At 41.6% G+C, this 16,173-nt stretch overlaps 1 long non-coding RNA gene across 1 annotated transcript; it reads right to left on the reverse strand.

The window, feature by feature from the left end:
• Positions 1-5,765: 5,765 nt before the first annotated feature.
• LOC130865730 (uncharacterized) lies at positions 5,766-11,821 on the reverse strand. The gene is made up of 2 exons (XR_009056266.1): positions 8,946-11,821; positions 5,766-6,238 (listed from the first exon to the last, which is right to left on the reverse strand). It is a non-coding gene; the product is annotated as an uncharacterized LOC130865730 (long non-coding RNA).
• Between the last annotated feature and the right edge of the window lie 4,352 nt (positions 11,822-16,173).

The raw sequence follows: 16,173 nt of genomic DNA on the forward strand, positions 1-16,173 counted from the left end.
CCATTATTTATTGGATTCATCTTCCAATAAAGAACTGGTACCAGCCACTGCACAGTCTTCTATTTAAGGGGCTATAGAAAAGCATAGCTGTCCCTGGGTGTGGCCTCAATTCAGGATCAACAAAGCAATTCTCCTGGGCAAAACAATTTCCTCATATTCTAAGTCATTATAAGCATTAAACAAAAGCTAACTACTTGTAATCAAGCATGCTTCAATGAAACTAAGGAATAAGATTGCGTGTATTTACTTTTTAAACAAATCCCACAGGGCTGGAGAGATGGCTCAGAGGTTAAGAGCACTGACTGCTCTTCCAGAGGTCCTGAGCTCAATTCCCAGCAACCACATCGTGGCTCACAGCCATCTATAATGAGATCTGGTGCCCTCTTCTTGCATGAAAGCAGACATGGAAGGAGTGTTGTATACATAATAAATAAATAAATAAATAAATCTTTAAAAAAAACAAAAAACAAAAAAAACAAAAAACAAATCCCCTAATTTTCACACCTACATAAATACTGCTAAACATGAACGGAGTCAACTATTTGGCTGGTGGTAATGTTTTCAGACATCTTGAACATTTACACATTTCTCGGTATCTAATATACTGTTTTTGAACTGTTGTTATGTTATTATGAAACAACTTTCTAACAATAAGATACATTAATAATAAAAACAAGAAGAATATTTAATAATGACTGAACATTAAGATATTAATGTGTAAAATTTAGTATTTTATTTTAAAATATTCTTTTTCCTTAAATTATATTACATTTAAAATTAATTTATACCTCTGTGTGTGTGGGGGGGGTTTGTGCCTGTGTATGTGTGGGGAGGAGGTGTGATTGAACCTCACGCCAATGAAAGCGACGGGACAACTCGTGAGAGACATTCTTCTTCTACTGTTTGCGTCCTGGGGATTGAACTCAGGTCATCAGGCTTATTGGCAGGCACTTTACCTACTGAGCTATCTTGCTAGCCCTTAATAGTTTGCCTAAGGTATAAACATTCATCCAGTGAGTAGTTTCAATGTCAGGTTACATCTTAGAAAAATTTTCAAGTTTCTGTTGCCAGTTTCAGCACCAGGGAGAGTAATCTTCCTGGCTAACAGTGAACATCACAATACAGATGAGTTAATGCTAGGTGTCTCACTTCAAATTAACGTCTAGGCTCATTTCAATGAGTATAACATGATAATGACAGACGCAGGTACAGGGAAAATATTTGGTAAATACTCCCCCTTCTTATTGCTGCTATTCTTGGTATATGGAAAGCTGATGTAATAAAAAAATACTTAAATTTCTTTGTCACAGATACCCAATATATGTGGGAAATTAATGATCAGTTAAATAATTCTAGGATATACATTCTAAACTTAAAGATAGCATAAGATTGGATCAGCATTTCTCAATATTAGGAAAGTACAAAACACACAAATCTCAAGGTGTTTGGGCAGGTAGCATGTGTGAGGCCCTCTGTTCACACCTCGGGACTGAAGAAAAATATGAATTGAAGATCTTCAAAGTTCAGCAATGCTTATAAACACAAAGTAACACTTTAAAGAATAATCAGTTATCTTCCTGAGCATAGCTATAGGATTCCTGTGAATTAAAAGTTCTCATGTGAGTTTTCATTTAGATTTTTTATATGCTTTGAAGAATAAAGCAGTAATCTGTTAACTAACTATATTACATGTTATATGTGTTTCTAAATGGCAGGGGTAGGGCAGAGACTACAACATTTAAGGAGTTAAGCTTGTTGAATTATTAGCACAAAGAAATTGCCAGATAGGGTTAATTGGCTATCTACAGTAAGAATGATTGAAAAATCTATGACTAGAATTTCCTCATTTTAACCTTTTAAATGTAATTATTTTGATAGGGTTGACCATGTGAAAAAAACCTAACATTTAAATAAAACATATATTAATTAATTAATAACTATTCATCATTAGTAACAAATTTTGGTACTGCACAATTAATGTTGCATTTGGTTGTTTACTAATTAGTATGCTGATAACAAATCTAAAACATTTTGAAGCAACCAATACCTCTGATTTTAATGGCAGTTTCTTTATATTGACACGTCTTGGTTATTATGCCAATTTAAATTTAACAGATGTCTAAATGTAATGACAAACTTGGAAAGCAAGCATTTGTAAACTCAATTACCAGAAATGCTTTGTCAAATGGCCAAAATTTAGGAAATAGACAGGCAGATATTCCTAATGGTCCATTAGCGTAATAGCCTATAACTTTTCTCATGAACTGAGGGGAACAAAGTTCTTCAGAGAAGAAATACAAAGTGCTTGCAGGAAACCAAAACCAAAACCAAAACCAAAAACCAATTTGATGCTGAGCTCTGACACCTGAGCAGCATGCCACTTTTTGTCATTAAGAGAGCCTGGCCTGAGGTTCATGGGTGATCCTCCTAACATCTGGCTTGCACATCTGGTAGTCAGACTTGAATTTAGAAATAGATAATAAAACAGCTACCTAATGAGAATAATTTGTCCCCGTACCCAGGAACGTTATGACAAGCATTTACATGAAGCATTTGCATGTACACTGTTTCGGTTTATCTGTCAACTAACTTGAGGGAGTAAGTTAGTAAATTTAGGTCATAAGACACGAGAACAAAGAAAATGTTTTCATTTTCATCTGAAATCATACATATGGAGTGTCTAATGAGTGCATAAACACCTGATTTAGTCTCTTTACTTTCAAAACATTTTGTTTAACCGTCAAAGCATAGCATAAAACCCAAGGGAAATTTGTGTATAGATCCAACAAAGCTTTGTATTGCTGTCCAGTATTGCCAGGATATTTCTAGGAGAAACTTGTTGACTCTATGTTGGTTCCCTTACCTCAAACACATGCTCCAGGGATTCAGGCTTCTCTTCCCAGAGAGCACTGGAAATGAAGTAATGCCTTTAGAAGATGCCAAACTTGGCCTCTTGTTTATCGTTCATTTTATTATGTTTCCAGGTGTTTGCCCAGTCTGAGATTGCCGTTCTGCTTTGCTCTGGGGAGCCCTGGCTGCCTCAACTGTCTTTTCTGGGTGTGCCTTAACATTTTTGTCTCAGAAGTTTGGATTCTTGACCTTTGCTTCTCAATCACTGGCTCTGAACATTGATCTTGCCAATTTCCCTTCTTACAGCCCCAATACCATGTTCCCACAATTTGTCAAAGCCAGTTTCTTGTTTGGAGTATACAGCCCTGCATTATTACCTGGCCTGCAGTTCTAGGTGACTGGTATCACTGTTTGACTTTAGTAGTGTCAGAATTAACATCACTCTCTCTATGTCACTTTGTACTTTTCAAAGTGTGATCACATGTAAGTTTCTTGTTAACTCCATTCCTATGTCATGGTAGGAGAACAGATCCAAGGATACCACACGATGACGGCTATGCTGCAGCATTGAGGATGTCAGTCTTCATTAATATGCATGTGTAACGGAACTCAGTGTTTCTGCTTTGGTTTAAGAACTGTTTTTTTTTTTTTTTCCTTTAAGAGTTGAGCTCACTTATAGTGAAAGTAATTTATACCGAATTGTTGAGGTTTTTGAGTTGTTCACATTTCTATCTTTTAACTTTTCTCCTTTTTCCTCAATACAGACTTTATCAGTGTCATGTTAGAGCCACTGAGCTCAAGATACTGTTGGAAACTTGACTTGTTGGAAAGGCATACTCTCTATGTTTAAGTAGCTGCCAACCAAGCGTAAAAGGCCTAACAAGAGACTACAGCACCAGTCAAAGTTATCATCCTCTGAAACAGTATTACTCACATAGATTTTAGCAGCTCACTGTCTTGAAGGTGCTGCACTCCTCACACTTGGTGACGTCTTCAATCAGGATGGGGACTTTGTGTAGTTACAGTTTTTTCCTTTCTACTTTAGAACTGTCCATGGTTGGCAGAATACACTTGTGACTGTTTGAATGAGCATCGTCGTCCACGGGGTCAAGAATTTGAGTACTTGGTCCCTTGCTGCTGGTGCTGATTGGGGAGGTTATGGGAATTCTAGGAGGAGGAGCCTTCTGGGGAAGTGTATTGCTGAGGTTGGGCCTTCAGAGTTGATAGCCTTGCCACACTTCCAGCTCTGTCTCTGTTTCCTGTGTGTGGATAAAAATGTGATCTTCTTTGGCTGCATGCCACCAGGTCTTCCTTGACACCATGGGCTTTAAATCTACAAACTGCTTTTGGTCATGGTGTTTTATCACATAAACAGAAAAGTCACTAACACAGTACTCCATAGATCTGCAAAGTACTGAATGCCTGCTGTATTTTATCCTTTAGTCATATCATGTTTTTTGCAATGAATACATTTTACTAGAATTTTGAGACAGGGTTTCTCTGTGTAGCTTTGGAGCCTGTCCCGGAACTCAATTTGTAGTCCTGGCTGGCCTCTAACTCACAGAGATCCACCTGCCTCTGCTTCCCAAGTCTGGGATTAAAGGCATGTGCCAGCACTGTTCGGCACTTGATTCTTTTAAAATGAACTTAATTTTTTTTTTTTTTAGCTTTATCAAGCAGGACATATGGTTTGTATTATTTAAATAGTATACAATCTTTAAAATACTGTATGCATAGTTAGCTACATATAACATTTCTTTTGTTTTGTTTTGGAGGCAGGGTCTCTCTCTGTAGCCCTGTCTGTCCTAGAACGTGGTATTTATACCAGGCTTGCCTGGCCTCATACTCAGAGGTATCTGCCTTTCTATGTATCCTAAATATTAGGATAAAAAGTGTGTGTTACCATGCCTGGTCATACAATGCTTCTTTAAAGTTATCCTATTCATAGCTGACAGTTTTTAGGATATTTTCCAAAGAACTTGTATTGGAAGGTACACAGTTACTACTGTGTAAAATATTAATATCAGTACATTTAATTTCAGGTTACTGCTTCTTGAGTGGAAGGTGGTCATAAAGCTCCATACTGACTGCTTCAGTTATATTAGCTATTTTATATTTACAGATGCTGCATTCTAAGTTTCCATGCATATTGTCACTTAACTCTATTCTGTGTTTTTGTTATTATAATTCATCTGGCATTTTTCTTATTTAAAGATGATATATTACATTGTACAATTCCAGAGATGGAATCAAATCTGTACAACTATTTTAAAAAGTAGTTAATACTACTTTTAAATTCATATATATCTTATAGTGGTTCAATATAAGATATTTTAAATTTAGGAATCAGTAGAGGTATTGAGATGACAAAAGACACCATGAATTTCACAGACACAGGTAGGAAAACTACAGAGGGATTAACAGAATAAGAAAGCAGAGACACAGAAATACTGAAAATTCACACTTTAAAAACTGGAAACTATATGGATAAGAAGGATATGGCATAATAATTAATAATAATCCCATGAAATCCACAGTTCCCTTTAGAAAGGAAACCAGGGACAATCCCCTATGCAGACATGAGCTTTAAGTGCTAAGTCTGTTTACAGAGAAGGCAGTAACTAAAGATTTTAATGATAGTGAATAGTAGATAAATAATTTACAAGATAAAAGCTTGGCTTAAGCCACTGCAGTTTGGCAGATGGTTCACTCCTGGGGGTTAGTAAGTTACAAAGAAATATTTTGTTATTATTATTGACTTTGTTTTCATAAAGTCTCATAGAAAAACACTTAGTTTATAATGCCGTTTCTCCTACCTGTGACTAGTGTTATTATTTTTTATGCGGGGGGTGTTGTTCGAGAGGGGGAGACACGAGACGCGCGGGGTTGGGGAAGGAGAGACAAGACACGCGGGGTCCCACGTGGGTAAACTTTAATGGGGGAGGGTAACATACAAGGAACGGGAGTGAAGAGACGAAAGGAAAGGAGGAGGGGAGAGCGCGAGAAAAGAGAGAGAGGGCGGGTTGGAACGCCCATTTTAAAGGGCTCTGGGCATTTTGGGGTTTGTAGTCCACTTGGAGACTGTATTTTCTGCGCATGTGTGGCCTTGTCTCCAAAGGAACAACATTCCACCCTTTTGGTTTTATTAAAAAAAAAATTGAGGGGGGGGTTGAGGGTCTTAACGGGTAGGGAATAGGGGCGTAGCCCGGTCTCTCATGACTGCTTCCTGCTGACTTTGGGCGTCGAGGGGTCCGGGGAGCGTCCTATTGTCCTGATGATGTCATATCGATGTTTTGTCCGCTGGCATCAAGTGGCTGATTGAAGAAATCGCATCTGTCTGGAGATTGTATCTGTCTGGCTCTTGAGTAGCTGGGTCACCGTTAGGATGCTGGAAAACAAAAGTTGCATTAGTAGAAAGAAAAAAAGTTAGAGGGGAGATTTGGGGTGGAGGGGGTGGGCTTCAGGAGGCCAGGGGTTAAGAATAAGAATAAAAAAGGTAAATGATACTTATTCCGTTGATTGAATGATACTTATTCCGTTCTGCTTGTGTCTGCTTTGTCCAGGTGGGTCCGGCTGGTGTCTTGGAGCTTAAAGAAAATGTCTTAAAAGAAATAGATTTTAATCATATATTCCTTAACATTTTAGGGGTCACTGCTGCAGTCAGTGACAAACCTGTTATGTCAGGAACTTCGTTAAGCATTTGCTTATCACCTGAACCTCTTGGCTCTGTGTTTGATGATGATTCCTGTAGAGACAACTGGATGGTTATTTAGGAATTTAGAAAAGGGAGGGTGTATTAGCACAGGAGGAAAAAATGAAAAATGAGACCATTGTTTTCCTTAGGGTGGAGTAGAGGGGGTTGGACCTGTTGTCCTTTGGAACTTGAGGGAACATGGTCCCGTCTGAGTTACCGTGTAAGGAGGATTGTTCTGAGCTGTAGGGATGAACGGTTTCAGATGTGACAGGTGAATCCAGTGAGGAATTCCCTCGAGCTTGGCAGCTGTGGGAGTTAGAAGAATTACCCTGAGAGGACCCTGCCATTTAGGGGAAAGGGGTAAGGGACGTTGACCTGGAGGTGAGAATAAAACCTTATCTCCTATTTTAACCGGCGGTGGGCATGCGTTGGCACATGGTTGAGGTAGTGAGTGATCCGTGAAGTCCCACAGCAGTGAACGTAGGTGGAAAAGGAGGGGAGTGAGCAGGTGATCAGGAAGGGGAGAGGTTCCCGATGGGAGGCCAGGGGTTAAAACTGGCCGCCCATACATGAGTTCAAAGGGTGAAATGAAAAGGGGGCCCTTTGGGAGAGCCCGGAGCCTGAGAAGGGCTAGGGGCAAAAGCCTTACCCAGTCGAGGTGAAGTTCTTGTGACATCTTAACGAGGGCATCCTTTAAAGAGCGGTTAGTCCGTTCTACCTTACCTGAAGACTGGGGGTGGTATGGTATATGAAAATTCCAGGGGATTCCAAGTGCCCTAGACAGATTCTGAGAAATCTGGGAAGTAAACTCTGGGCCGTTATCTGACTGAAGAGAAGTTGGGAGCCCGAACCGCGGAACAATCTCTCGGAGGAGGATATCAGAAACTGTCTGGGCTCTCTTGTTAGAGGTGGGGAAAGCTTCAACCCACCCAGACATTGTATCCACCAACACCAGGAGATATTTAATTTTTTTAACTGTGGGCATATGAGTAAAATCCAGCTGCCAGTCAGTTCCCGGAAGGGAGCCCCTGGCTTGGTGAGTAGGGAAAGGAAAGCTACGATATTTGGTCCTGGGATCTGACTTTTGGCAGATCTCACAGGAGGCAGTGGTAGCCTTTAGGAACCTGATATCCTCAGGGAGTGAGCGAGGCGGTGGGCGGGAGTGGAGCCCAGAGGTGCTTTGGAAGATCGCGGCCGAGGGACGGGGCGGGAGGGGGATGGGGAAGAATCCGAAGACGTTTCCGACTGTCTGCATGTCCTGCGGTGGGGGCGGGTGGAAGCCTCCACGGAGGAACTGGGCGAAATCCCTGTAGATCCAGAACGGGAGCCTGTTGGGGAACTAGACGGAGAACGGTTAGGTGACCTGGAGGAGGATTTTCTGTGCCTAAAAGAAACTTTGGAGGAAGGGGGAATGGAAGAACCATCGTTAGATCTGGCAGAACGGGAAGGAGTAGCCCCGCGAGGCCGGGGAGGTGGAGGTTCGTCCGCGGGGTCCATAGCAGGAGCAGGAGGTTCCGGGTGGGGCGGCATTGCTAAGAACATGTGAGCAGGTGAGCACTGAGAGACAGTAGAAGGATTTGTTTTTAAAGCCATGTAAAAGAATGCCATAATATACATCATTTCTTTCCATTTAGCAGAACGGTGGCAAAAGTTAGCTAGTTCCCGTAGAATATCGGGGTCAAAAGACCCGCAAGATGGCCATTTAAAGTTCCCCTGTAGGCCGTAGGAAGGCCACCTCTTAGAGCAAAGGCGGATGAGTGTAGATAATTTAACAGAAGGAATTAAGGCGTGGGGCTGTAGAGCTTCCAACAGCTGTCCCAGAGGAGAGGAAGGGGGAATTGGTTTTGAAGACTTAGCGCCCATGGCTAGAACCGTGAAAATATCCGCAGAAGGCACCCGAAGATGCTCCGAACACAGTTGCTCTGGACACAGGCGTCAGAGTACCCAGGGGACCGTGCTATGGGCTAGCTGACCCAGTCCTAGTTTTCGACGGGAGACGGGGGTCTCGGCTAGGAGGGGACAGTTAAGCCCGAAGGCTGCCCGTTGCAGCCGAAACGAACACCCAGGCCCTGTGAAAAGGCGTCCGATTTCACAGGGGGGGTGGTAGGACCTTGGCTGAGTCGAATTCAGCCAAGGTCGGGCCGCGCCGTAGCGGCGGGCCGCACCGTAGCGGCGGTCACGATGAAGAAGAAGAAGAAGAAAGAAAAGGAATGAAACAGAGGACAGAGAACCAAAAGCCCCGGGCTTTTGGGCGCGGATAAAAACAGGTCTAGCCTAGGGCGGAAGGTCGGGGGAAGAGGGGGGGTTAGCAACCACACCCAGGACACGCCAGAGGAAGCCGGGAGCTCCGCCGGCCTCCTCCAGGTGAGAGGGGATGGTTAGCCAGCCCAGGTAAACTCACGAATTAGCCGCTGACGGTTGGAGAGGGAGGGCCGTGTCGAGATGGCTGGAACACGTGGAGTGGTCGCAGGTCGTCCGGTTCTGACCTTGTCCCGGGGGAGGCCCCGAGCTCCAGGAGGCGCCAAAACCCAGAGCCGAGGCCTCAGGTGAGGGCCCCGGGGCGAGAAGGTCCCCGAGCAGACGGCACCAATGTTATTATTTTTTAATGCGGGGGTGTTGTTCGGGAGGGGGAGACACGAGACGCGCGGGGTTGGGGAAGGAGAGACAAGACACGCGGGGTCCCACGTGGGTAAACTTTAATGGGGGAGGGTAACATACAAGGAACGGGAGTGAAGAGACGAAAGGAAAGGAGGAGGGGAGAGCGCGAGAAAAGAGAGAGAGGGCGGGTTGGAACGCCCATTTTAAAGGGCTCTGGGCATTTTGGGGTTTGTAGTCCACTTGGAGACTGTATTTTCTGCGCATGTGTGGCCTTGTCTCCAAAGGAACAACAACTAGCAGAAACCAAATTTATCTTATTAAATTAGTTTGATACATCTAATAGATATGAAAATTTAGATTCAAGAATGAAATGGAAATCATAGAGTTACTATAAAATGAGCAAATGTTTTATATATATTTATATTTATATATATGCATGCATGCTGAGCTATTTATTAAAAACCAAAACACTGAGGAAGATGCATGCTCCATTTGGGCTTTGAAAAGAGGAGAACAATGAATGTGGAGAAGGTAAGTGGAAATCATATGACTTGAAAGCTCAACACACTCTCAAATATTTCTGTCAATTTATGAACATAATTTTTAACATCTATGGAAAACGTAATGAGCCTTTATATGCTTTATCCCTTTAAGTTCTTTAAGTAATATAGATGAGGTAGTTACACAGTATTGGATCAGGGATATAGGGTCAAGGATAATTTGCTATGATTTGGGTTAAATCTGTATGTTCTCATTTTGAACCCCTTTTCTCAGTCATTATGTCATGCTTTACAGATTCTTTAGAGTTAAGTATGGTTAAAAAAAAACAATGGCATGCCTGGGGAAAGAAAATGTTGGCTTTTAAGACATAACCATGTGAGCTGTCTGAGGATAAATTCCTGCCTTAGTAGGCTTTGCTAATGTATCTGGAAACATGTTAGTTATGTGTTGTTACTACAAACAAAATCTGGTAGAGCTTGTTTTAATATAAACAAAGAATATGATGACATAACTCTGGCCAACATATGATATTTCATTTAGCTCTCATGAGATTAGATCAAACAAAAAAGAGGCTTTATATACACCACTATATAAACATAACACACAACTAATCGGTAGGTAGAATTAAGCACTTTGTTCCTGGAGATCTCCTTTAGTTGTACAATTCTGGGTGTGATTGTGTCTCACATGAACATCAACTCCTAAGCAGCTCTGCGAAACCTAACTCTTGAGTTGTCAGGTGGGAAGGACAGGTCAGATACCAATTCTCTTTTCTCTAGTCCAGATTTCTAGTTAAGTGAAGAGAAGTAAGGGTAAGTACTAAATCGTCTCTCTGTATGTACTAATCACTCGCACATCACAGATAATTGCTGTGATAAAATCCTGATGAAAGCAGCTGAAGGAAGGAACGAGTATTTTGGCTGATAGTTTGGGAGTACAGCCCATCACAATGGGGGAGGTACACTGCAGCAGTGTGAGCCCCTGGTCACTCTGCCTTTGCAGTCGGGAGGTAGACAGAGACAAGGGCAGGCATTCCACCAGCTGTCTTCTTTTTTTATTCAGTCCAGGACCTCAGGCCATAGGAGGGTGCTACTGACAGCAAGGGTACTGTTCCCTCCTCAGTTAAACCACTCTGCAAATGCCCTCACAGACAAGTCCGGCAGTGTGTCTCCTAGGTGATTCTAAACGCTTTCAAGTTGATGATCCAGATTGTCACAATGCAGTAACTGTTTAGGTTAGTTAGTAAGTTGTTTCATGTCATTGCTAAATTCTACGCATTGCTAAGCAGTTGGGCTGAGTTTGATATAGGCACTTCCTCCTCTCTCTGGAAGTTTCATATAGTATGATCACCATTTCAAAGGATCCGTGGATATTTCCTCATGGCATTTCATATCTTCCCTCTACCGAGGGTACACATTTATGTTTTTTTTTGTTTATTTGTTTTGTTTTCTTTTTCTCTTCTTATTGCTTTGTTCTTGAGAGTAAGTTTAGCTATGTAGTCTTGGCTTGCCTAGATCTTGCTGTCAGCCAGGTTCACCACAAACTCATAGAGATTTGCCTGCCTCTACCTCCTGAGTGCTAGAATTAAAAGTGTGAGTCCCTATGCCCAGGGCTGGGGGTTAAATAATAATTTTGGAGAAATATAACAGTCATACTTTTCAACAAGAACTAGAAGATTAATTTACAAGTATAAGGAGTAGTATAGGTATACTAATGTGGCTATAAAAAATTCTGATTAATCTTAATATAATTAAAAGCAATTTATTTATCCCACATGATTTTTGTCAAACTAAAATGATCCCTAGGAAGCAAAAAGGCTAATTCTGACTCCAGGTGCTGGCCATGGAACCCAGGATCTGTGCATACTGGGCAAGCATTCTGTCTTTGATTTATATAGCCAGTCTTTAGTTGTGAACTTCTAACAGAGACAGGGATATAAGGCCCGCTTGAACTGCTGTTTTTCTTTTGCACTGGGTCTTTTCCTGCTCTCGTGTCTTTTATCTGGTAAGATTAGTAGACATTAAATAGAGGCTTTGGTCTTGATTGCACTGGGAAATGTGTGGGAGACTGAGCTCATCTAGCCATAACTAGATCAAATCCTAAATTTATAACTTCCTCAAGTATGACTCACGTAACTGAGTGAACCACACTTTGTATTAGTTTTTCATTTGAAAAGGGGGGATAATATTTTACTCAATGCACTGTAATGAGGGTTAGAAAGAACACATATAAGAGTACATGGCACACACGAAAGGAATGGCGCCTGACAATTATTAACTGTGAGCAGGAATTAGCAAGTAAAATTTGTGTACATTCTTAATGTGCTTTTCCCTAGCACATGTATACCATGCCTGAGGCCACTGTGGGAAACAAAACCTCATTCAATGTTTGTTATTGTAAAAATACTACACATGTAATACATAGATATGCTTTTTTTCATCTCAGAGAAAGGATTATATGTGTGACTACAAGTATTGGCCTGTGATTTTCTTACTTTTAGCTAGCAAGACAGAGAAAATGGAAGCAGTTTGTATTAGTTAAGTGAAATTTTGTTAAACTATGTTACTGGAAGAGCCAGAAAACATGTCTCTTCAAAAGCTAAAAATGGGTATAGAATTGCCTGTTTACCTAGATGGGATCATGAATGTATTCATGCAGATAGCATTTGCACTGACAGGAATTTCAGTGGGGTTGATGAGGCTAGTGCACAGAAAGACTAAATAAAGTGTTCAGGGAAGAGAACACAGTAGTCACTGGGTAAAAAGGAATTGGGGCTGACTAAAGCTTTATTGTTTTAATCTTGGGACCTCAGAGTTATTCAAAGTGATCAATAGATTCTTATCTCCATTAGTTATTGTTTACAGAGGTAGCAAAACCACATTTATGTCATGTGTGTATGCATTAGTTTCTCAGGGATGCTGTAAGAAACTACTAGCTAGAGTTGGAATGCGAATAGGAGTGCATTTTAAACTGCAAAGATTCTCTCACAGGGCTGGAGACCAGAAGTCAAATAAAGGTACAGGAGTGTAGTTCCGTGTTTCTGGTGGTTTTCAGCAGTCCAGGCTTCCTTGTCCTCCTGTGGCAGAACTCCAAGGTCTATCTGGGTATTCACATGGTGTCCTCTCTTTCTGCCTCACTTCCTCTTCTCTGTGCTTGTCACTTTTCTTTTTAGATGGACACTAATCCTACCCAGTTAAGACTCACTCCCTTCAGTATACTTGTATCTGAACCTACATCTACAGCCATCTTCTTTTCTAAATGAGATACAAATAAATAGAATTGGCTATTAGAACTTGAATGTTTTCTCCCAAGTATTTAATAATCAACTCACAATATGCATGTGTGCCCATGTATGTATGCTTTAAATATAAGGCATGTGCTTTATAAAACATAACATTTTGGGCTAGTGACAAGACTCAGGGTGTAAAAGTGCTTGCCACGGAAGAGTGACCCTATTAATCCCCTGGATGTCACAGTGGGAGGAGAGAAAAGTTGTCTTGTGACCTTTACACACCTGTGTGCCTCTGAGTGCACACATACTCATAGACAGAAATGCACACATGCACATAAATAATGAAATTAAAAAGTAAAGGTTATTTAATTAAAATTTTGATATTAAATTAAAAACAGAAAGCAATGGATGGATATTAAATACATAAATCTCTAGGTAAGAATCTAGGAGCTGGATAAACATTTTTAAGAATTGAGACAAGTGGTGCACACTCCAAAATGTTGGGAGTCATAGATAAAAGATTTCCTGTCAGAAACGGAATGAGGTAAAGCTTGAAAAAGAGCCAAATTATGGAGGGAGGGGGGCCTTGGCTCGCAGATGGACATTCTAGTTGTACTATGACAGACAAAGAGTCACTGCTGATGCCTGGAACAGAAGATGTGGATGAATGTAGAATTTGTAGCGATGAATAAATTAAGCATTCCAGACCACTATCTGCTCGTTAAAAGCAGACTGAAGATTTATTCATGGGATGGTGGGCCTGCGACAGTGGGGTGGAGTCCAGGAACCCAGGTGTAAACTTTCTAGCAAGATAGCAGCAATGAAAATGAAGAGGGCTATACAGGCTGGACTGGACTGCCGGGAAGGATGGGCCAATTGCTGCTGGCTTAAAGGCGGAAAGGCTTGCATGTGGTGGTGCAACTGTACACTTATATCATACTTGAGGGCACACATGTGTGTCAGGGGACCTGGAATAGTCTTTGCTGTTTTATATCCCAGAAGACTTATTTTTATAGCATTAACTTTTTTTTTTTTCAGATTGACTTCCTGGTTAGTTTTTAATGTTTAAGATGGTTATTTTTTAAATATAAAATATTTATATTTTAGCTATTCACTATTTCAGCTGGTGATTTGCAAATTTATAATAGACATACAAATATCTGCTGGTTGGTAAAAATTAGCCTGGGTCAAGTTAGGTAAAAAAGTTGAATTTCTGTGTTATATTTGTGTTCTTTGTTTAGGAAAAGAAATTGAATTAAAAAATGGGGCGGAAGGGTGCAATGTTGAAGAAAACTTAAGTTTAAATTTGATGAAGTTGTAAATAGGTTACAATTAGTCTTTATGGATATAGGTCACTCAACACACATAGTTCCTGTATATGAAAGAGTCAAAGACACATTTTACTATATGCTAACTACTGCTAAACGAACCTCATAGGACTGGGTTCTTCCCTGTGGGAAAGGTATTATCATGCCTGTTTAAGGAATGAGGAGACTGACGATCACACAGCCTAAGTAGATTGCACAGATAGTGAGTGATTCACAGCTCTGCCCGTTTTCTATAGGGCAAGGAGCTGGCGAGCTACAGAACACTTTAATCAGCAAGTTTTAAACAATATTTCTGAAATTTAATAAAGTATGCAAAAGTGAGCTTTTCCAACTTTGAGTAGTGAGTTTTCTTATTCCTCATCTCTAATAAATGAAAATGGACAAAAAACCCAACAAACAAGCAAGAAAGAAAATGAACATACCCTTTGCTCGAGACACGAAACGGAAGATTCAGAGCTGTGAAAAGGATATTAAACTATTCATGGAGAAAGGAAAAGGAAAGTTCAGGCTGTCAATGTTTATCAAAGCTTTCATTCAAGATGTCTACAGTAAAACAAGAGGTACAACCTACTTATAATATATATATATATATGACTATATATACATGGTATATATGTATGATTACATATGTGTGTGTGCACATTGAGATAAAACCTTTCATCCTGGTTTTACATAATTTAAAAGAGATTCATCATTTTAAATTTGCCAGTGGAATAGTTCTCATAGAACTGGATGACCTGGGTCAGGTAGTTCTAAATGTCACAGGACTTCTTAATCATCACACTATGAAGTCTTATTTCTCAAGCAGTTTCAATGATATAAGCATTGTATAATTCCATTGCAATTTTAAATGAACATATTAGTTATCACTTCTTTCAGTTATTTTTGCACATAGTGGGAGTTTAGACTAATAACACACAACCAAGAATTAATAGTAAGCACAGGCATGAAGAAAGTTTGTCCTGCACTTCAGAAATGTTTACAGGATCCTGCATCCTGAGAGTTGACTGAAGGGCCAACAAAAGAAGGTTAATAAAAAGAAAGATATTATGATGAATTTGTATATTGACTTTTTTTTTCCGTTTAGAGGACAAAATGATTTGAATGCACCTAAGGCTTTCTAATCTTTCTGGTGACTGGCAATATGTCTTTATTGAAAAGGGCAGACGTCTTGAACTATTAAAGAAACTATATCCTTGCTGTCCAGGGAGAAACCGGCAGTCATGCTTTTTTGGTTCTAATTCATTGGCATTAGAGATATTACCTTGTGCGTGTTAATGTTTTTTTTTTTTTTTATTAAAAATTTCTCACAGACTAAGGGTGGTCCTGACGACCTCCCACATATTTGGATAATCCAAACAAATCTTGTGACCCGCATACGCCTACGGAATAGGGAGACATCCTCAACGGGCATCATACCTGGGGATCCCTGGGGACTTCTAGCCCGGGATGTTCTGCTCCCACCCAACTAGGGCACGGGCGGCTAGGCTGGGAGGCGAGTTCGAGGGCACGCTCGGCCCGGGAGGCTCCCGGTTTGACAAGTTCTATTTTTAGTCGCGCCTATAGGCGCAGGTGTCACATCTCCGGTGGCGGGGGATGGGGTGTGGGAAGCTGCGCGCGACATTGCACCTGTCTCCAGACCCCAGCCGCGAGGCGGGGTCGCGGGCCCATGGAGGGCGAGGAGGGTCACGGCGGCCCGGAGCAGGTGGCTCGCCGCTCCCCGCACGTGGCCCGCCTCGCCGCGAGGCTGAGGAGGACGCCAGGCGGCCGCGCAAGCTGTGTCCTTCCCCTCAGGGCTCCTCCCCGCGCACCTGCTCACCTGTCTGTCCGATCCCGGCGCGCGTGGGGGAGGGACGAGGGGTGAGGGATGCGGAGGAGGAGCGCCGGAGAAAAGAGGGGGTGCAGCGAGGGCTCCGCCCCCCCCCCCCACGGGCGCTGCGCGCAGGCGCAGTGGCCGCTACCGCAGGCAG

Source organism: Chionomys nivalis, chromosome 24 (assembly GCF_950005125.1).
Source record: "Chionomys nivalis chromosome 24, mChiNiv1.1, whole genome shotgun sequence".
NCBI lineage: Eukaryota > Metazoa > Chordata > Mammalia > Rodentia > Cricetidae > Chionomys > Chionomys nivalis.